At 37.3% G+C, this 23,270-nt stretch overlaps 1 long non-coding RNA gene across 1 annotated transcript; it reads right to left on the minus strand.

Annotated features, from left to right (window-relative positions):
• Positions 1-1,288: 1,288 nt before the first annotated feature.
• On the minus strand, positions 1,289-20,504 carry LOC140628802 (uncharacterized). Its single transcript, XR_012026758.1, has 4 exons — positions 20,291-20,504; positions 18,776-18,859; positions 17,864-17,998; positions 1,289-1,920 (listed from the first exon to the last, which is right to left on the minus strand). It is a non-coding gene; the product is annotated as an uncharacterized lncRNA (long non-coding RNA).
• Between the last annotated feature and the right edge of the window lie 2,766 nt (positions 20,505-23,270).

Raw genomic sequence — 23,270 nt, forward strand, 5'->3', positions numbered from 1 at the left:
GGTGCAAGAGTGGGGAGCTGATCAATGCTCAAGGAAAGGCATACAATAATCACTGTGGGAGTTGCAGAGTGACCTCTCTCATGGGCAGATGGCTGGGCAGTGTTAATGGTCAAGGTTATGGGTTAGTGGAGGCTATGGGTTTATAGTGGCATTAACTTTCCCGTATTCTTCCAGCCCCCACCCTGGCTGCTCATTGGCCTGTTGATCTATTAGAAACCTACCTCCATGAATAGTGCCAACGTCTTTTCAATGCTAATAGCATCTTCCTCTCATCTGTGACATTTCATGAGGCTTCAGGTCCTATCAATTTACTTCCTAGAAGTTGCTTCAATCTGTCTTTCTTCTCAGTCTTTTTTCTCACTGTTCCAATTATAGTACTCATTTATCTTTGCTTTCTAAATTGTTCCCTGTCTCTCATTTCTGTCTCCTTCAAATCCATCCTTCATACAGCCAATCAAAGTGATCAGTCTAAAACATAAAATCTGATTAAGATTTTTAAAAACCCTTCAATGAATCCCCATAACTAGTAAGATTTAGTCTAAACTCCTTAACAAGGAATATGAAAGTCTCCATGGACTAGTTGTTAGCTACATCTTCAATTTTACCTCTTATTCTATTATCTTCCTCACTTTTACACTTCAGCAGTACTTGAAAGCCTCTGCATATTCCATGTTGTTTTTTACTTCCTTGATTTTTGTTTTTCCTCATCTCATAAAACTGACTCTCATTTACCTTTTATGACAGCTTGGGCATCATCTTTTTAAAATTTCTTTATTTATTTGAGAGAGAAAAAGAGTACAAGTGGGGGTTGAAACAGAGGGAGAGGGAGAAGCAGACTCCCCACTGAGCACAGAGCCTGACGCAGCACTTAAGGCAGGGCTGGGCACGGAGCTCTATCTCAGGACTCTAAGATTAAGACCTGAGCTGAAGTCAGATGCTTAACCAATTGAACCACCCTGGCACCCCAAGCATCATCTTTCTTTATGGCCTTATTTTCCACCATTAATAGCATAATTAGCCCCTAGGTTAAGTTAATTTTTCTTTGATTTCCTACTTTCTTGTATATATTTTTATCATTGAATTGACCACATTGAATAATAAGTGATTTTTTTCAGCTTTATCTTTGCACCTTAGCAACTAACCTGTACTTGGCACATGGTTGGTATGAAATAAGTGCCTTTTAGAGAAAGGAGGGATTAAAGGGAGAAGAAAGAATACGGAAAGAAAGGAAAGGAGGAAAGGAGGAATGTAGACCTTGGAATCATTCCACTCAGTTTACAGAAATCATTTAGCAATTCTTAGTTTATTTTAAGGTATTAGTTTATAATCAAATTGCATATTTCAAATAAAATTCATTATTTGTTTGCCGATGTTTTGGTGCAATTCTCTAGATTTATCCAGTAACTAAAAAGTATTTAGTATTATCTATAAGCAATTTGAAACCAACCTTCTATGCATTTAATTGAACATTTTATAAAGATATATGTCATAAATCAGTAAGCAAGTGTTATGCTTAATTTTGGAGATAAATATTTGCCATCTCTGCTGAGTTAATGAAGTTGTTATTGGAAATGAAAGTTTTGCTCTGTAGTCATGGGGTAGGAGGAACAAAAAGCTAAAGGCATAAAGAGATAATAATTGATGGCATAAATACAGAAAGAGAAATAAAGTATAATTTACAGCATGGATCATACTCATAATGTTTTCTTAAAGTTTTCAGAATATGCTTTTGAGATGGTCATATGCATGTGTGTAATACACACATACATATATTTTTTCTGCAGGAAATTTTTAATAATTGGATTTATCTGCACATGTCCTATGCTATAAGGGATATCTGGCTCTTCAGAATTTGGGTGTCCAATTTGTTGCTTCTTTTTGAATGTAGCTTGACTTTGGAACTTCTGGTGTAGAAAAACTCTGCAAGGAGGTTAAAAAAATCAAACATAATTAAAAGGTATTTAATAAAATTTCTATTCTTGTTTAGATATGCTTATGTACTAGAAAATTAATTATATATACCTGAGTCATTTTAAAAACCTGTTTAATCACCTATATAAATTTTACTGATTTAAAACAACACACATAAATATTTTCTTTTAGGAAATGAATTGTTGACTGCTTTTAAACAACCACTAAATAATATACTTGTAATAAAATTGCTCCAGATAATTTTAAATAGTATGCAATCCAGAATCTCTGTACTAAAGTAAGAAATAAACATTACAGAAGCAAATTTACATAAAAACCCAAATATCTCTTTTTTAAAAAATTATACTACCAACGTTCACACTCCAGTCTTGCACAGTGATGAATGTCAATACTGTATAACTGCAAAATTAAATTTATTGCTTTTACAAAGTATTCCGGTTTCATTGTATGATTATTGCATAAATGTTAAATTAAATCACTAGTGTTGTCACATTATATGTTATTATAGCAACATAATTTATGTCATACTAACCAGACTTTTGTCACTGCTAGAGAATTGTTATATGATAGGAGTTCATGACACGAATTCATTTTCTCTGCATAACATGTTACTTTTTAAAGAAATTTTATTTGAGTACTGTTGACATGTTACTTCTGGAAGATCAAAATTCTCCACTCACAGATGTACTTTTCTATCGCAGGGAGCCAGAGAACACGTGTTCATGAGCATTTTAAAATGTCATTTAAAAATAGATTTGAGAAATTCCTGGATGGCTCATTCAATTGAGTGACCCATTCTTGACTTTGGCTTATGATCTCATGGGTCATGAGAAAGAGGCACACATTGGGCTCCACACTCAGTGGGACGTCTACTAGAGGATTCTATCCCTCGGTTCGTCAATGTTCACAAACATATCCAGCACTCTATATTTCTTAAATAAATAAATAAATCTTTAAAAAATAGATTTGAGAATGTATAAATACTGTAGGACTTTATTATGACAGTTCTCTATTTTAATTGAAAAACATTGTACTGATCACCTTCTCCATTTTTAATAATAATATAATAATATATAGTCCCTTTCACTATTTCTTATATTCCCTGAATGAATGAGACCATATAATGTTTGTCCTTCTCCATTTACTAACTTCACTCAGCATAATACCCTCCAGTTCCATCCATGTCGAAGCAAATGGTGGGTATTTGTCGTTTCTAATGGCTGAGTAATATTCCATTGTATACATATACCACATCTTCTTTATCCATTCATCTTTGGTTGGACATCAAGGCTCCTTCAACAGTTTGGGAATTGTGGACATTGCTGCTAGAAACATTGGGTTGCAGGTGTCTCGGTCTTTCACTGCATCTGTATCTTTGGGGTAAATCCCCAGAAGTGCAATTGCTGGGTCATAGGGCAGGTCTATTTTTAACTCTTTGAGGAACCTCCACACAGTTTTCCAGAGTGGCTGTACCACCTCACATTCCCACCAACAGTGCAAGAGGGTTCCCCTTTCTCCACATCCTCTCCAACATTTGTGGTTTCCTGGTTTGTTAATTGTCACCATTCTCACTGATGCGAGGTGGTATCTCATTATGGTTTGTATTTGTATTTCCCTGATGGCCAGCGATGTGGAGCATTTTCTCCTGTGCTTATTGGCCATTTCTATGTCTTCTCTAGTGAAATTTCTGTTCATGTCTTTTGCCCATTTCATTATTGGATTGTTTGTTTTTTTGAGGTTGAGTTTAATAAGTTCTTTATAGATCTTGGATACTAGCCCTTTATCTGATAGGTCATTTGCAAATATCTTCTCCCATTCTGTAGGTTGTTTTTCAGTTTTGTTACTGTTTCTTTTGTTGTGCAGAAGCTTTTTATCCTGATTAAGTCCCAATAATTCATTCTTGCTTTTGTTTCCCTTGCCTTTATGGATGTATCTTCCAAGAAGTTGCTTTGGCCAAGATCAAAAAGGGTATTGCCTATATTCTCCTCTAGGATTTTGATGCAGTCTTGTCTCACATTTAGATCTTTCATCCATTTTGAGTTTATCTTTGTGTATGGTGTAAGAGAATGGTCTAGTTTCATTCTTCTGCATGTGGATATCCAATTTTCCCAGCACAATTTACTGAAGAGACTGTCTTTTTTCCAGTAGATAATCTTTCCTGCTTTGTTGAATATTAGTTGGCCATAAAGTTGAGGGCCCATTTCTGGGTTCTCTATTCTGTTCTATTGATCTGTGTCTGTTTTTGTGCCAGTACCACACTGCCTTGATAACCACAGCTTTGCAGTAAAACCTGAAATTGGCCATTGTGATGCCCCCAGATATGGTTTTCTTTTTCAATATTCCCCTGGCTATTCAAGGTCTTTTCTGATTCCACATCTTAAAATTATTGGTTCCAACTCTCTGAAGAAAATCCAAGGTATTTTGATAGGGATTGCATTGAACGTGTGAATTGCCTCGTAGCATAGACATTTTCACAATATTAATTTTTCCAATCCATGAGCATGGAATGTTTTCTACCTCTTTGTGTCTTTCTCAATTTCTTTCAGAAGCATTCCCTAGTTTTTAGTGTATAGATCCTTTACCTCTTTGGTTAGGTTTATCCGTAGGTATCTTATGCTTTTGAGTAGAATTATAAATGGGTTTGATGCCTTAATTTTTCTTTCTTCAGTCTCATTGTTAGTGTATAGAAGTGCAACTGACTTCTGGGCATTGATTTTGTATCCTGTCACACTGCTAAATGGCTGTATGAGTTCTTGCAATCTTAAGGTGGAGTCTTTTAGGTTTTCCATGTACAGTATCATGTCATCGGCCAAGAGGGAAAGTTTAACTTCTTTGCAAATTTGAATGCCTTTTATTTCTTTTTGTTGCCTGATTGCTGAGGCTAGGACTTCTAGTACTATGTTGAATAGCAGTGGTGAGAGTGGACATCCCTGTCTCGTTCCTGATCGTAGGGGAAAGGCTCCCAGTGTTTCCCCATTGAGAATGATAAAGCTGTGGGCTTTTCGTAGACAGCTTTTAAGATGCTGAGGAATGTTCCCTCTATCCCTACATTCTGAAGAGTTTTGATCAAGAATGGAAGATGTATTTTGTCAAATGCTTTCTCTGCATCTACTGAGAGGATCATATGTTCTTGTTTTTTCTCCTATTGATATGATCTATCACGTTGGTTGTTTTACGAGTGTTGAAGCAGCCTTGCACCTCAGGGATAAATCCCACTTGATCATGGTGAATAATCTTCTTAATGTACTGTTGGATCCTATTGGCTGAGAATTTTTACGTCTATGTTTATCAGTGATATTGGTCTATAATTCTCCTTTTTGGAGGGGTTTTTGTCTGATTTTGGTGTAAAGTTGATGCCGGCCTCATAAAACAAGTTTGCAAATATTCCCTACCTTTCTATCCTTCAAAACAGCTTTAGTAGAATAGGTATTATTTCTTCTTTATATGTTTGATGGAATTCCCCTGGGAAGCCATCTGGTCCTGGACTTTTGTGTCTTGGGAGGTTTTCGATGACAGCTTCAATTTCCTCCCTGGTTATTGGCCTGTTCAGGTTTTCTATTTCGTCCTGTTCCAGTTTTGGTAGTTTGTGGTTTTCCAGAAATGCATCCATTTTCCATTTCTTCTAGATTGACTGTTTTTTTGTTTGTTTGTTTGTTTTTTGCTTAGAGCTGCTCATAATACGTTTTTATTTATTTTTTATTTTTTTTCATAATACATTTTAAAAATCATTTGTATTTCCTTGGTATTAGTTGAGGTCTCTTGTCTTTCATTCCTGATTTTATTTATTTGGGTCTTTTGTTTTTAATAAGGCTGGTTAATGGCTTATCTATCTTATCAATTCTTTCAAGAACCGACTCCTGGTTTTGTTGATCTGTTCCACAGTTCTTCTGGTCTCTATTTCATTGAGTTCTGCTCAAATCTTTATTAACTCTCTTCTGCTGGGTGTAGGATCTATTTGCTGTTCCTTCTGCAGCTCCTTTAGGTGCAAGGTTAGCTTGTGTCTTTGAGTTTGTCCAGTTTTGTGAGGTATGCTTGTATTGCAATGTATTTCCCTTCAACACTGCTTTTGCTGTATCCCAAAGATTCTGAATGGTTGTATCTTTATTTCCCTTAGTTTCCATGAATCTTTTTAATTCTTTTCTAATTTACTGGTTGGCCATTCATCTTTCAGCAGGATGGTCTTTAACCTCCACGTGTTTGAATTTCTTCCAAATTTTTTCTTGTGATTGAGTTCTAATTTCAAAATATTGTGATCTGAGAATATGCAGGGGACTATCCCAATATTTTGGTATCAGTTGAGACCTGATATGTGACCCAGTATGTGGTCTATTCTGGAGAAAGTTCCATGTGCCCTTGAGAAGAATGTGTATTCAGTTTACTTTGGATGGAAAGTTCTGTAAATATCTGTGAAATCCATCTAGTCTAGTGTGCCATTTAAAGCCCTTGTTTCTTTGGTGATGTGCTTAGAATATCTGTCATTTGCAGAAAGTGCTGTGTTGAAGTTTCTTACTATTAGTGTTATTATCTAAGTATATCTTTGGTTTTGAATTGATTGATATACTTAGCAGTTCCCATATTAGGGGGATAAATATTCATGAATGTTAGGCCTTCTTCTTGGATTGATCCTTTAAGTATGATATAGTGTCCCTCTTCATCTCTTACTACAGTCTTTGTGGTAATCTTTAATTTATCTGATATGAGGATTGCTACCCCAGCTTTCTTCTGAGGACCATTTGAATGGTAAGTGTTTCTCCAACCTTTCATTTTCAGGCTGGAGATGTCCTTTGGTCTAAAATGGGTCTCTTGTATATAACAAATACATGGGTCTTGCTTTTTTATCCGGCCAATATCCTGCATCATTTGACAGAATCATTTAGCCCATTCACATTCAAAGTTACTTTTGAAAGATATGGATTTATTGTCATCCTAATAGCAATTCAGTCCCTGTTCTGTGGATTATTTCTTTGGGCTTCCTCTTTCTTTTACAGGTTCCCCCTTAATATTTCCTGCAGAACTGGTTTGGTGGTCACATATTCTTTCAGTTTCTGCCTATCTTGGAAGTTCTTTTCTCTCATATTCTGAGTGACAACCTTTAAGAATAAAGTATTCTTGGCTGCATGTTATTCTTATTTAGTACCCTGAATATATCCTGCCAGGCCTTTCTGGCCTGCTATGTCTCTGTGGAGAAGTCTATTGTTAATCTGATATTTCTCCTCATATAAGTTAAGAATCTCTTGTCTCTTGCTGCTTTAAGGTTTTTTTCTTTGTCTGTGGAATTTGCAAGTTTCATTATTAAATGTCCAGTTGTTGAATGGTTTTTATTGATTTGGTGGGGACCTCTCTATCTCCTGGATATGAATGCCTGTTCCCCTCCCCAACTTAGGGAGGTTATCAGCTATGAGAATTTCAAATCTACATTCTGGCCCTCTCTCCCTCTTGGCCTCTTCTGGAACCCCAATTATATGGAGATTCTTCCTTCTCAGGCTCTCATTTATTTCCCTTAACCTTTCCTCATGGTCTTTTAATTGTTTTTCTTTTTTTCCTCAACTTCCTTCCTTTCTATCAACTTGTCTTCTATGTCACTCACTCTTTCTTCTACCTCATTAATCCTAGCCATTAGTACCTCCAGTTTGGATTGCATCTCATTTAATTGATTTTTAATTTCAGCCTGATTAGATCTAAATTCTGCAGTAAAGAAGTCTTTAGAGTCATTTACGCTTTTTTCCAGAGCCACCACTAGCTTTATAGTTGTGCTTCTAAACTGGCCTTCTGACATCAGATTGAAATCCATATTCTGTAACTCTAGTAGAGTGTTGTTTCTGATTTTCTTTTCTGGTGAATTCTTCCTTGGAGTCATTTTGTTCAGTGCAGAGTGGCTGTCTTAGTGGGCTGAGTCAAGAATATCAACCATGACCTAAGTCAATTTCACCCTAGATGATTCTGACAAGGTCAGAGAGCAGAAAATGAAACTAGGATCAGAAAAAATAAAACAAAAGGACTACTAAAGTGAAAAAACAAATTTTAAAAAAGTAGTAAAAAATAAAAGGTCAAAAATCCTAAAAAGAGAAAAAGAAAAAGAAAAAAGAAAAGCAAAGAGGAAAAAGAGAAAAAAATAGAAAAAAAGGGAGAGTGGGAGATGGTGGTGAAGAAGTGGTAGTGGAAGTAGAGAATGTAGTCTACTTGAGGGGTCCTAGAGGTTGATCCTCTTGGTTCTGTGTGTATTAAGTTCTGTATGTTAGAAGATACTCAATCTCAAATTTATATAAACCAGCAATACTTGTAGAAATCCACAACATTGACCACCAAAACATAAACAAGATAAAAAGGGGAGAAGAATGGAATGAAGAGAGAATATAGTCTCACAGAATGAACCAGTATGATATTCCACTTGTTTCTGGGTGCATGCTGGTCCTGTTTTAGAAGGTATTAACTTCCACCATTGTAGAACAAAAAAGGGCTGAGAAAACAAAACAAACAAACAAACAAAGAAAACAGAACAAAAACACATATCTTGTATATCTCCCAAAATTAAGTTGAATATGTTGAAGGGAATCCAGAATTGAAAAATATATCTAAGATCTGTAATTGTAGAAATATTAAAGTCAAAAAGGAAGAAACTTAAAAATGAATAGCTGGTAAAATATTGCAGTTAAGGTGGGAAAGAGACAAAATACTGGAAAATTTTAGTCTGATATGAAAACAAATTGTAATGGACAAAGGGAAAAAAACAAAAATTAATAAAATGGGGTGGACTACATAGACTCTAGTTCTATACAATATATTCCCTTGATTTTCCCTTGGTTCTGTAGCTTTCCAGTGCTGCTTGGTCAAGAACTTGCTTCCCCTGTCCTTCTAGCTGGTCCTCTGTGGGAGGGGTCTGCTGTGCTGATCCTCAGGTGTGTGTGCCTTGGCGAAGATGCCCCGTCCCCTGACAGGTGCCATGCTCATTGTGTACTGTTTATCTTGGGAGTCCTTTGTTCCCTGGTTGCCCCACCCCTCCCAGGCACAAGGTGAAAAATGAGGAAAACAACAATGGCGGCAGCCAGGTCTCCAGTTCTGGAGTCAGCTCCCTGCTAGTAACCAATGCAGTCTCCCAGTCCGCATTGGCATAGATGTTCCTGGGGCTGGCTGGGGTTCACTGATCTGCACAACTTGTGGGTTGCCCAGTAGCAGGAGAGTTATCACTCTCCTGGGGCCTCCCCATATCCACCTGTCCCTGGGGGAATGTAGGATCCCTGGCTTTGTCCGCTTGAGGGCCCTGGTATCCAGGGCCCTATGCTGCTGGAATCAGGCTCCTGGGGGGCGTGGCAGCTCCTGAAAGCATGGGGGCTCCTGAAGCTGCACCTCTGCCTGCATCTGGCTGCCTATCCTACTGGCTTTTCCCAAATGCCTCGGGTTGCCCACTCCAGCCCCTTATCAAGATCAGTCTGCGATCCACTTTGTGCTTTCCCCTGGGTGCACCTCCTCTAATAGTGACTCAGGGAATCTGGAGGCTTCACTGCCCCTCCTGAGAGGCTGCCACATTTCCCTGCTAAGCACTTTTCTGGCTGGGAAAAATCCAGCATGAATTTTTAAATTTCCCTCTTCTCCAGGACTGGGTTTTCCTGTCCAGGAGGCTCTGGGTGCTCAGCTTTAGCCTGGTTCCTCACAGTGCCCCTCCCCAACTTGATTCTTTTTAATTAATTTATTTATTTTTCCGCCTTCCTACTTTGCTAGCAGCAAAAACTTTTCTCTCTGTAGAGTTCTGGCTGTTCTGTCTTTAAATCTCAGGTCGAATTTGTAGGTGTTCAGGATGCTTTGAAAGGTATCTAGGTAAGTTGGTGGGACCAGGTGAGTTGAGGAATCCTACTCTTCCACCATCTTGCCCCACCCTCCTCTTTCTTGCTTTTTTAAAAATTTAGGCATTTGTTGTAATGAAGATTCCTCTTAGACCTGTTTTTGCTGAAAGCCATAAGTCTAGTATTTTAGGTTTCCATTTTCATTTTTCTGAAGAATTTTATATTTATTTCTTCTTTAATTTCTTCTTTGATCTATTGATTTTTCAAGAGAGTGTTGTTCAATTTCATTTTATTTGTGAATTTTCCAGTTTTTTTCTTATTATTGATTTCTAGTTTCATTCTATTGTGGTAAGTGAAAATACTTGATCTGAACTCAGTCCTCTTGAATTTGATGAGACTTATTCTGTGACCTAATATATGATCTCTTTTAGAAAATGATCTATATGCCTTTGAGAATGTGTATACTGTTGTTATTGAACAGAATGTTCTGCATATATCTGTTAGGTCCATTTGGTCTACAGGGTTGTTCAAATCCATTGTTTCGTAATTGAGTTTCTGTCTCAATAATCTATTTTTCAGAATGGGATATTATGTCATTAACTATTGTTGTATTTCTGTTTTTGTTTTGTTTTGCTTTTTACAAATTTATTTTTTATTGGTGTTCAATTTGCCAACATATATAATAACACCCAGTGCTCATCCCATCAAGGGCTCCCCTCAGTGCCCGTCACCCCCACCCCCTGCCCACCTCCCTTTCTACCACCCCTTGTTCGTTTCCCAGAGTTAGGACTCTCTCATGTTCTCTCACCCTCTCTGATATTTCCCACTCTTTTTCTCTCCTTTCCCTTTATTCCCTTTCACTATTTTTTATATTCCCCCAATGAATGAGACCATATAATGTTTGTCCTTCTCTGATTGACTTATTTGACTCAGCATAATACACTCCAGTTCCATCCACCTCGAAGCAAATGGTGGGTACTTGTCGTTTCTAATGGCTGAGTAAAATTCCATTGTATACATAGACCACATCTTCTTTATCCATTCATCTTTCGATGGACCCCAAGGCTCCTTCCACAGTTTGGCTATTGTGGACATTGCTGCTAGAAACATCAGGGTGCATGTGTCCTGCCTGGCATTTCATTGCATCTGAATCTTTGGGGTAAGTTCCCAGCAGTGCAATTGCTGGGTCATAGGGCAGGTCTATATTTAACTCTTGGAGGAACCTCCACACAGTTTTCCAGAGTGGCTGTACCACCTCACATTCCCACCAACAGTGTAAGAGGGTTCCCCTTTCTCCGCATCCTCTCCAACATTTGTTGTTTCCTGTCTTGTGAATTTTCCCCATTCTCACTGGTGTCAGGTGGTATCTCATTGTGGTTTTGATTTGTATTTCCCTGATGGCAAGTGATGCAGAGCGTTTTCTCATGTGCTTGTTGGCCATGTCTATGTCTTCCTCTGTGAGATTTCTGTTCATGTCTTTTGCCCATTTCAGGATTGGATTGTTTGTTTCTTTGGTGTTGAGTTTAAGAAGTTCTTTATAGATCTTGGACACTAGCCCTTTATCTGATACGTCATTTGCAACTATCTTCTCCCATTCTGTAGGTTGTCTTTGAGTTTTGTTGACTGTATCCTTTGCTGTGCAAAAGCTTCTTATCTTGATGAAGTCCCAATAGTTCATTTTTGCTTTTGTTTCTCTTGCCTTCATGGATGTATCTTCCAAGAAGTTACTGTGGCCAAGTTCAAAAAGGGTGTTGCCTATGTTCTTCTCTAGGATTTTGATGGAATCTTGTCTCACATTTAGATCTTTCATCCATTTTGAGTTTAACTTTGTGTATGGTGCAAGAGAGTGGTCTAGTTTCATTCTTCTGCATGTGGATGTCCAATTTTCCCAGCACCATTTATTGAAGAGACTGCCTTTTTTCCAGTGGATAGTCTTTCCTCCTTTGTCGAATATTAGTTGACCATGAAGTTGAGGGTCCACTTCTGGATTCTCTATTCTGTTCCATTGATGTATGTGTGTTTTTGTGCCAGTACCACACTGTCTTGATGACCACAGCTTTGCAGTACAACCTAAAATCTGGCATTTTGATGCCCCCAGCTATGGTTTTCTTTTTCATATTCCCCTGGCTATTCAGGGTCTTTTCTGATTCCACACAAATCTTAAAATAATTTGTTCCAACTCTCTGAAGAAAGTCCATGGTATTTTGATAGGGATTGCATTAAACGTGTAAATTGCCCTTGGTAACATGGACATTTTCACAGTATTAATTCTTCCAATCCATGAGCATGGAATGTTTTTCCATCTCTTGTGTCTTCCTCAATTTCTTTCAGAAGTGCTCTATAGTTTGTAGGGTATAGATCCTTTACCTCTTTGGTTAGGCTTATTCCTCGGTATCTTATGCTTTTGGGTGCAATTGTCAATGGGATTGACTCCTTAATTTCTCTTTCTTCGGTCTCATTGTTAGTGTATAGAAATGCCACTGACTTCTGGGCATTGATTTCATACCCTGCCACACTGCCAAATTACTGTATGAGTTCTAGAAATCCTGGGGTGGAATCTTTTGGATTTTCTATGTAGAGTATCATGTCATCAGCAAAGAGGGAGAGTTTGACTTCTTTGCCAATTTGAATGCCTTTTATTTGTTTTTGTTGTCTGATTACTGAGGCTACGACTTCTAGTACTATGTTGAATAGCAGTGGTGAGAGTGGACATCCCTGTCTTGTTCCTTATCTTAGGGGAAAGGCTCCCAGTGCTTCCCCATTGAGAAGGATATTTGCTGTGGGCTTTTCGTAGATGGCTTTTAAGATGCTGAGGAATGTTCCCTCTATCCCTACACTCTGAAGAGTTTTGATCAGGAATGGATGCTGTATTTTGTCAAATGCTTTCTCTGCATCTATTGAAGGGATCATATGGTTCTTGTTTTTTCTCTTTCTGATATGATCCATCACATTGATTGCTTTACGAGTGTTGAACCAGCCTTGCATCCCGGGGATAAATCCCACTTGTATTTCTGTTAATTTCCCCTTTTAGCTCTGTTAGTTTTCACTTTATATATTTAAGTGCTCCAATGTTTGGCACATAAATATTTACAATTGTTATATTTTTTGATGGGTTGACTCATCATTGTGTGATAACAGTCTTTTTCTCTTTTTATCACTTTTTACTTAAAGCCTATTTTGTGGATATAACTACCACTGATTTTTTTTTTATGGTATGCTTGAAATGTCTTCTTCTATCCCATCATTCTCAGTCTATGTGTGTTTTGAAGGCTAATGTGAGTCTCTTGTAGGAAACCTATTGTTGGATCTTGATTTTTAGCCATTTATCCATTCTATGTCTTTTGATTGGAGAATTTAATTTATATTTAAAGTATTGTTTATGGGTAAGGACTTACTGTTGCCATTCTGTTAATTCTTTTCTGGTATTTTGTAGATTCATTGTTTTTTGTTTCTTATCCTGCTGTCATTTTTGTGTATGTTTTGATGCATTTTGTATCAGTATGATTTGACTTCTTTATCATGTTATTTTGTGTAATTGCTGTAGTTTTTTCTCTTATGGTACTATGAGGCTTACATAAACTATCTTAAATTATAAAATCATATTTTTAATCCAATAGTAACTTAACTTCAATATCATTCCTAAACTTTACACTTTTACTTTTCCTCTCATTTACATTTTAGGTTATTGCTATTATACTTTACTTATTTTTTAATGCATAAGTAATAATGGATTATTGTAGTAACAGTTTTACTACATTCATTTGCTTTAATTTTCAACTAGAAGTGTAAGTGAATTATGGACCACTATTACCAAGTTACAGAATCTAATTTTGACTAAATGTTTACCATTGAGTGAATGTTACATTAAGTTCTAGTTCATGATTTAAATTAGCATCATTTTACTTTCACTCAAATAACTACTTTGAGCATTTCTTATTAGGAGGATCTATTCGTGATGAAATTCTTCACCTTCTGTAAGCTTGGGAAAATCTTTATCTGTCCTTCATTTTTGAGGACAGCTTTGCCAGGTATAGTATGATTGGTTGATAGGTTTTTTCTTTGAATATTTTAAATGTGTAATTCCATTGTTTCATGGCCTGAAATGTCTCTGTTGAGGAATCTATCCATAGTCTTATGGAAATATTCTTTATGTAGCTTCTCCTCTTCTTGCTTTTAAAATTCTTTTTGTTTGTCTTTGACTTTTGATGATTATAATGTGTTTCAATGTAGCTCTATTCACGTTTAATCTGTTTGGGATCTTTTGGGCCTCACGGATCTGGATGTCTGTTTCTTTCTCCAAGTTCAGAAAGTTTTCAGTGATTATTGCTTTAAATATGCTCTCTGTTCTTTTCTTTTTTTGTCTTATCCTTCTGTAATTCCCATAAAGTGAATATTGTATGTTTCTATTGTGTTGAATAAGTCCTGTAGGCTTTTTTCCACTCTTTGTCATTATTTTAAAAAATTCTTGCTCCTCTGATGAAATGATTTCTAATGTCCTATCCTTTGTTGTTGTTGTTGATGTTTTTATTTTGTTTTAATATTGTATTTAAACTCAATTTGCCAATATTATTGTCCTATCCTTAAGTCAGTGATTCTTTCTTCTGCATGGTTGAGCCTGCTTTTGAAGTTCTCTATTGAATTAATTTCAGTTATTGTATATATATATTAATTTTAGAGAGATAGAGCACTACTGGGGGGTGGGGGGAGAGAGGGAGGGGAAAGAATGTCAAGCAGACTCTGTGATGAGCATGGAGCATGATGTGGGGCTCAATCTAATGACACTAAGGTCATAACCTGAGCCAAAACTATGAGTCAGATACTCAACTGACTGAGCCACCCAGGCACCCCTTAGTAATTGTATATTTCTACTATGGGATTTTTGGTTTTTTATGGTTTCTATTTGTTGAATTTCCTATTTTGCTCATTTCTTGTTTTCCTAATTTTTTTTCATTGTCTCTATGCTTTTTAGTTGCTAATCTTCTTTAAGATAATTATTCTGAATTCTTTAACAGTTCATAAATATTTATTTCTTTAGGGTAAATTATTGGAGCCTTGTTAGTTTCTTCTAGTGGTGACATATTTACCTGAGTTTTCATTGTCTTTGATTCCTTACATTGGTATCTGTACATTTGAGTAATTGAGCTTTTCTTCCAGGCTTTATAAGTTTGCTTTGGTGGAGACAGATTTTCACCATTCAGTGCAGTTTGGGTTTCTGGGTTGTCTTCTGGTAGTGTTCTTGAGCAGGTGGGACCTGCTATTAGAGTATATTTTGGGTGAGGCAATCATTCAATGTTTGACGTCAGATATAGAGGGGATGTGATACTGATAACAGATAGGGTTTCTGGCTTGGTTTCCTGCTCATATGAAGCTGTAGCATGGGCTCTGGGGGTGCCCTGAATATCTGGTTAGGCTTACTGGATGGTTGAGCCTGGGTACAATATTTAGTAGTAAATGAGACTATGGATTAGCTTCCCTGCCTTTGCAGGGCAGCATATTGGAACCCAGGGCCTGGGCTCATTGTTTGGGGACCCTAATCATGCAAATATGTGACTGAATTCCCTGACCAGGTGAAGCCACTAGTTTTGCTCTACAGATGGGGAAAGCTATAGGCTGTGCTCACTGTTCAAGTGCCACTGTGAGCAAGATATTGGAGAGGCTACACAGCTTCCCATATGTTCTGGTTAGGCCTTGTTAGGAAGACTGAAGGCTATATTTATAAATGAGAGGGGCTATGAATTAGTTTCTTTTTCCAGGTGCAGGTGGGACCTACCACTAGGGTATATAAAGAAGCAGTTCTCAAGTTTATAAAGCTCTTTGTTGTCTTACCTCAAGGCAAGACATGCCCCAAGTTCCCTGGCCACACAAGGCCACTGGTTTTGTTCTGCTCTCTGTTGGCTCTGCCTGTCTATCTCTCAGCCTGAGCATTGCTGGGTTACACAGCTTCAGGGTCTTATTGCCAGCCATTCTGTTGAAATGGGGTTAGGAAATACTCTCTACAGTGGGTGGAAAAATGTCTCAGTTTCTTTGTTTGGGCAGAATAAACAGGGGCCCTCCAGGCATGTTACCCTTTTCACAAACAGGCTTTCCAGTTTGGAGGAGCTGGGAGCTATAAATTAATCTCCCTGTCTTGGCTATAAATTAATCCCACTGTGTAGGCAAAGTGGGGGAATACTCCATGCCTGGTACTGGTTTTGTTCTGGGGGAGATCGGCTCCATGTGCATCTCAGCAAGAGCATTGTTGGTCTATATAGCTTCCATATGCTCTTGCCAGACCCTATGGCCAGATGTAGCCAAAAGACACTCTCCCCATTTGGGGGTTTGCCTGGAAATGGGCAAACCAGACACTAAAGTCTGCAAAACTCTTTTGAGGACCCAAATCAGGCAGATCTTCATCTCAACAAGGTCTCTAATCAAAGGGTACCTCCAACTAGTAGAATTGCTAGTTGGGATTACTATTGGGGCACTGCAGATATGAACTCTGTTTTTCAACATTTGTGTACCAGTTGTTGCAAGCCCCCTACCTTCTCTCTAAAAGATCGCCAGTAGTTGATATGTGCAGATTCCACTGTAGTCTCCATGGGGTGAGACCACATCAGGAGGCCCCAGAATTCTGGAAAACCTAATTGTCCCCTTGGCATCTTATTTTCCACTGGAGAAACTGGAGACTCAGGGAAGACCTCTTTGTGTTGTGCTGTGCTGGCCTGGAGGAGGGTCAATGTGGTCCCTGTGTAGCTACTTCTCTTACCTTTCTAATGCAGGCTGTTTTAGTCTCCATGGTGCAGGAGGGTGCTTAAACTTCATTCCTATGCTATAGGATTCTCTCAATGGTGTCTTGTTTATGAATAATCATTAGTTGTTCTTCTTGTGAGGGGGATTGAAGTCAGGAAAGACCTATATTACTCTCTTGGTGATGTCACTCCCCCCAGTCAGATTTTTGAGGAAGGTTATTTTGTCATGTGGTCAACGTAACTAAAAATGCCTCCTCAAAAAACATCAATATGTGAACAAACACAAGTTTTTAAGTTTTGGTGAATTAGTTCCATTTTTTCTATAATTTATTGCATTTCAAAAAAATTATAGAGATAACTTTTAGGTGATGATCCATTTCACTATTTTTTTCTGATTGCTGTTTCTACTTGTACAGAGAAACACAGTTTGCACTCAATTTCAATTTTTTAAAGATTTTATTTATTCATGAGAGATACAGAGAGAGAGAGAGAGAGAGAGAGGCAGAGACAGAGGCAGAGGGAGAAGCAGTCCCCATGCAGGGAGCCTGACAGGGGACCCGATCCTGGGTCTCCAGGATCACACCCTGGGTTCTAAACCACTGAGCCACCCGGGCTGCCCTTAATTTCAATTTTTAATATGTTTTGTAACTAAAGATCAGAAATTACCTAGTGTTCAGTATTAGCTTGAGTAATGTACCATTTAATGTATTAAAGTATACTAAAACATGAAATAACAATTGCCTTGCTAAATTATGATAAGTTAATGATTGTAATAACATAAGACCATTCTGACCTCTGAATTAGTCTCATGGCATTTAACCAGTCTTCCTTTGATATCAAATCTCCTTTCTAGGGGATCCCTGGGTGGCGCAGTGGTTTAGCGCCTGCCTTTGGCCCAGGGCGCGATCCTGGAGACCCAGGATCGAATCCCACATCGGGCTCCCGGTGCATGGAGCCTGCTTCTCCCTCTGCCTATGTCTCTGCCTCTCTCTCTCTGTGACTATCATAAATAAATTAAAAAATTAAAAAAAAATCTCCTTTCTAAAAATTGCAACTTTAAATAAAATATATATGCATATATAGTACCTTAACACATATAAAGTATTACACAGACTATTTTTACTTATATTTCTTATATGACTCATATATAGCTTATGTATATAATACTTCAAATACTTTATAAACAAAGTATATTCATACATATGGAGCATTCAATATACTATACCTTTGACTCATATATCCTAATGTCATTTTACAAATGAAATAATAGTAGTAGCAAGTCGTATAAGATAAGTTTTCCATCTTCATCTCAACTGATATCTTCATATCATTTTGCTATAGCAAAGTCTTAGTGTTTATTGTGTTACTTTTACTTGAATTATGGTGATGATAACCACATATAGAACTGAAATGTATGGTACATACCAAGAGTGGCTTCAAACATGTGAAGAATAGTTGTTCCCATAATTTGCTTTAGGTTTAGCTGTTTCCAGAGAGCCATTGCAGTTATAAGATGGATAAATGTAAGGATTGTCCTCTTTAGTTTCATGAATCATAAAGCTATTTTAAATGAAAAAATCAATATGAAATATTTCAGGATAATTTAAAAATAAAATACATAGTGTTAAGTGTTACAGTAAAATGGATTGTTACTATATTCTACAGGAAGCAAATAAATGAAATCATCCAGAATTCACATTATATTGATATAACAGATATAATTAAAAAATGGCATCCTCATAAAAAAAAGAAAACCATTCTCCTTTTATTCAATTTCTCACTAAAACTAGGGTCTTTGTTAGGAAATATTTTCTATTCTTCCTTAGAATGTTTGAAAAATTACTTTGATATTTAGATAAATGAAGGAAATACAATTTAAAAAATGTTACAGATTAATTTGGTTAGTGCTGACTTTTTCTCAGGAAATGTGTCAAAGAGTTATCTGCCATAAATACATTTAGCTATGTAATATTTATGGTTAGAAACATTGTTATCTCTGGCTTCTTCTTCTCTGCAACCCCACCTCCTACTGAAAAATAAATACAATAAACTGTCTACTAAAATTCCTTCTAAATAAGATTGAGTTTGGTTTCTTTTTCAGTATTTACAAGCTTTAACTGTCCTTTTTTTTTTAATTTTTATTTATTTATGATAGTCACAGAGAGAGAAAGAGAGAGAGGCAGAGACATAGGCAGAGGGAGAAGCAGGCTCCATGCACCAGGAGCCCAATGTGGGATTCGATCCCGGGTCTCCAGGATCGCGCCCTGGGCCAAAGGCAGGCGCCAAACCGCTGCGCCACCCAGGGATCCCTTTAACTGTCCTTTTAAGAGAACTTACATGTAATTTTCTTCCAAAGAACTTTGGTGGTGGAGATACAGGACTTCCAGAAAGGATACTCTGATGGGATGAGCTCCAGCTGTTCTGCACATAGATTTTTTTTAAGGGAGTAAGGAAAGGTTTAGCCATGAGTTTAAGGAAATTTGAAACACCATAGCCCACATTGATTCTACATTGCTAAATATTTAAATTTCAAGATAAATTAGAGAGGGTGACAAAACATGAGAGACTCCTAACTCTGGGAAACGAACAAAGGGTAGTGGAAGGGGAGGCTACTGGGGGAATGGGGTAACTGGGTGACAGGCACTGAGGAGAGCACTTGATGGGATGAGCAGTGGGTGTTATACTATATATTGGCAAATCAAAATTTAATAACAATAATAATAAAATAATAATAATAAAATAATAATAAAAATCTCCAGGCTTGATTCTTAAAAATGGCAAAGTATTGCTAAAAGGCAAATGCTTACTTATACTGATAACTTAGAAAATCTGTCTCAGGGCAGCCCTGGTGGCGCAGCGGTTTGGTGCCGCCTGCAGCCCAGGGCGTGATCCTGGAGACCCTGGATCGAGTCCCACGTCGGGCTCTTTGCATGGAGCCTGCTTCTCCCTCTGCCTGTGTCTCTGCCTCTCTCTCTCTCTGCGTCTCTATGAATAAATAAATAAAATCTTTGAAAAAAAAAAGAAAATCTGTCTCACATTTCTATCATCTATCTATCTATCTATCATCTATCATCATCATCTATCTATCATCTATCAGTGATGGAGAATGACTTACTGAAGGGAAAATGCAAATGGAAGATTCTTTTTAGCTGCCATTCTAAGTATTAAGGGACCTTTTTAGCCAAAAGCATTAAATATAAATCCCCCTTCCAATTGTCTTAGTTGGAAAACATACACAGAGAAAACACAGTTGACAAAAGTAACACAGACACATAATACTTAGACTGAATATAGAGAGTTGCAGCATCAAATTGTCATGGTATACTGCAGAACGTTTTGGAGGTAAGCTAATACATACAAATCAATTGGTAAATACTTGATACTTAAAGTATACTTTGAGTGAGGGCATTAGTATAAAAGTAAGTTGTAGTAATTATGGACACTGAAACAAGAAATCGGCATTTTATCACTTTAACAGTGGATCCACACCAGATCTACACAGAGCTTATTCTTATAGCCACACTGGTTATGGGTGGGCATATAACATTGAGACATGGCCATTTTGATTGGGCCATATTGCAATCAAGGATATTTTTACATTGCTACTTTGATAGAGATATTTTGACATAGGGCAATTTGTTGCAGACTATAAAACATTGCTCTTTCTGATTTAAAAAAATAATAAAGATTAAGTAATATGTGAAATACACACCATGACTCATTCCTAAGTTTCAGCTTATGTCCACAACTACCTCTGGAGAGTGGAGGATCCTGGATCGATAATGTTAGAGATGAGACAAGATTAGGTATTTGGAAAGACAGGTTGATACAATTAGGAAAAATTACACAGACCCAGTATTTCTCCTCTGTTGTTTAAATATCTTTCTTTTGTCTTTGGGCTCTCCTTTTCTGCTTTGTTTTTGAAATCTTCTTTAAAATAAAACAAAAAACCACAACAAAACAAAAAAAGAAAATCATGACTCTTGAAAGTGTGATTTCCGTGAAGCTTGAAAAGAAAGATTTACTTGTGTCTATAGCTAGTCCCTGTGATATTTGATCCCTGATGTCATAGTAGTTAGAATCAGGGGTTTCTGACCATTCCATACAACAGACCTTAAAGGGGCTACCTTTCCTTCCATAGTGGACTTAATTTCATTGGTCCAGGTCTCTTTATCTGGCAGGCAAACAAGTATTATATAACTGATGTGATGAAAAGAGCCCTATCTAAAATTTGGACATGGGGATCATAAACCAGATTCTCTAGCTTCAAAAATATGGTTACACTTGGGAGAACAATACCATAGAAAACAGTAGGGGAGATCTCAACATGTAGAGGGACTGGCATGTATCTCGCATTTGTTCAGTTTGGGCTTAATTTAAATTCATTAATCCAAACTCAGCCCTTGATTCAACTAGGTAAATGAAAAAAAGTGTTTTAGGAAGAATGTAAGGTAGAAAATTACAGAGTAGAATGCAGGCCAGGCTGACATGGTGAGATTATTTTTTGAGATCAAGCCCTATAGGTAGTGGTAAAAGTAGTGTGGCACTCTGCTCTTATGAGCACATGGGGGTACAGAAAGAATAGTAGCTAGCTACTGATGACAATTTTCTCCAGAGTCAGTGACTATATCAGATCCTTGAAGCAGGTTAACAATACAAACCAGAACACTGAGGAGAGTAATGAACTGTTAGTGTTTATATTGGAACAACCATTAGAAGGTGGGACTATCTTGGTCATCCTACTTTGAAGTCACTGTTTTTAGACCCAAAGCTGAGCCTATTCATGTTTTTCAGAAACACAGTCAATGTGGCTTTCATTTTCTCCATCAAAAGTAATTCGTTTTCCGTATTTTATTTTAGAAAAATATGAAATATCCTATTTAGTATTACATAGCCACAATCATTAATTCCTTTGTTCAGTAAGGTTGATGATGTGGCAGTGTGAGACAGATGGGTTCAGTAAAGCATTAAGCCATGGTCTAGCTTGATAATTTCAAAGGACAAAGAAAAGCCATATGGAGGGGTCCATTAGGACATGATAAGGAAAGTCAGAAGATTCTCATTTGAATTCATGATCAAAGAACAAGACATCATCTGAGGATTGGGAAAGGCAAAGAAATCAAGAGAAGTTTCTGAACTCTCTGATGACATTCCAAGGAATAAAAAAAAATTGTGTACAGGAATATACACAAAAGGTCCATATAATCTATCTCTACCTGACTAGGTGCCCTATGTATTGGAAGTCATGGGAAAAGCAGTTCTTCTCTCCAACGTCAATAAAATCTTTCCAAATGTCATAGATTAAGGCTCTATCTAGAGTGACAAGGAGTAGACTGCACCATGGAGGGCTGGATTTTCATCTGATTTTCTCAGATGAACTTCTGGCTTGAAAATGTATGATAAAATTTTTGTAATGGACCTAACAGCACTATCTGGGCATACTACAGTTCCTTAATTTATTAATATTCCTACTCTCTGAGACCACTCCTTCAGCACACCCTGTCTCCACAAACCTCCCATTTCTCTTCCATCTTCTTTATTCTCAGTTGATGACCTTGCCTCTTATTTCACTAAGAAAATAGAAATGATCAGAAAAGAACTATTTTTATCTTCCCACCACCTACCCGTATCCATAAACTATTTGGATAAAGTGTCTCTGCTTATATCAAAGACCAACTCCTCCAAATGTGCTCAGGATCCTTCTTCTTGCCCTCTCAAGGACTTTATTCATGCAATTATTTCCATTCTATCTTGTAGTACAACTTTTATCCTTCTCTACTGGATCATTCCTTTAAATTACAAAAACAACTCCACATTATCTCCCAGCCACTGTCTCGTTTTTCTGTTTCCTATCACTATAAAACATTTCAAAAAAAGGTGTCCACCCTTATTGTCAATTGTCACTGCTCCCTAACCTCTCATTAATTGTCAATCCATGCCAGGTCTGCTTCTATCCCCACTACTCTGTTAAAACTGCTCTTGTCAAGGTTGTCAATCACCTCATGTTGCCAAATCCAATGTTATTTCTCTCTTCATCTGACTTTTCTCTCAGTAGCATTTAATGTAGTGAGCTATTCCCTAATTCCAAAAATACATTCTTTTCTATCTTTGCTTCCATGACATCGCATGCTCCTGCTTTTTCTCCTATTGCTGTATGTACTAATGTGTGTTTTTAAAAAAATATTTTATTTATTTATGCATGAGAGACACAGAGAGAGGCAGAGACATAAGGCAGAAGAAGTATTTTTATTATTTATTATTTATTATTTTTATTTTTCTCTTCACTGTCAATTTCTAGTTCAAGATATCAATAGCTCTCTCTTAGACTTCTGTCAGATTCTGAACTCTTCTTTCTCCTTCCAGGTATGGAACGCTGAAAACCATTCTCTGCATAGCATCCAGAAGCACTCCCATGAAAAAAGCCTTCAGTGTGACTTTCCACTGAGCTGACAATAAAATTAAATGTCTTAACAACATCCAACAAACCATAGCATGATCTGTCTATTGACTTTCCTGCCATGTTGATTTTCTTTCTTTGAACATATCAAGCCTATTTTTCTCTTAGGATTATTGTAGTTGCTCTTCTCTCTGCTTAGTTCTTTCCATGACTTTTTTTAGAGAGGGAGGGGGAGAGACAGAAAGAGAGAGAGAGAGAGAAGCTTAAACCTAGTGTGGAGCCCAACATGGGGCTCAATATCACAACTCTGAGATCATGACCTGAGCTGAAATCAAGTCAGATGCTTATACAACTGAGCCCCCAAGGTGCTTCTCTCCTTGACTTTCTGTATGAAAGGGTTTTTTTCCCTCAGCTTTCAGTATCAATTCAAATATC

Source organism: Canis lupus, chromosome X, assembly GCF_048164855.1.
Source record: "Canis lupus baileyi chromosome X, mCanLup2.hap1, whole genome shotgun sequence".
Lineage (NCBI taxonomy): Eukaryota > Metazoa > Chordata > Mammalia > Carnivora > Canidae > Canis > Canis lupus.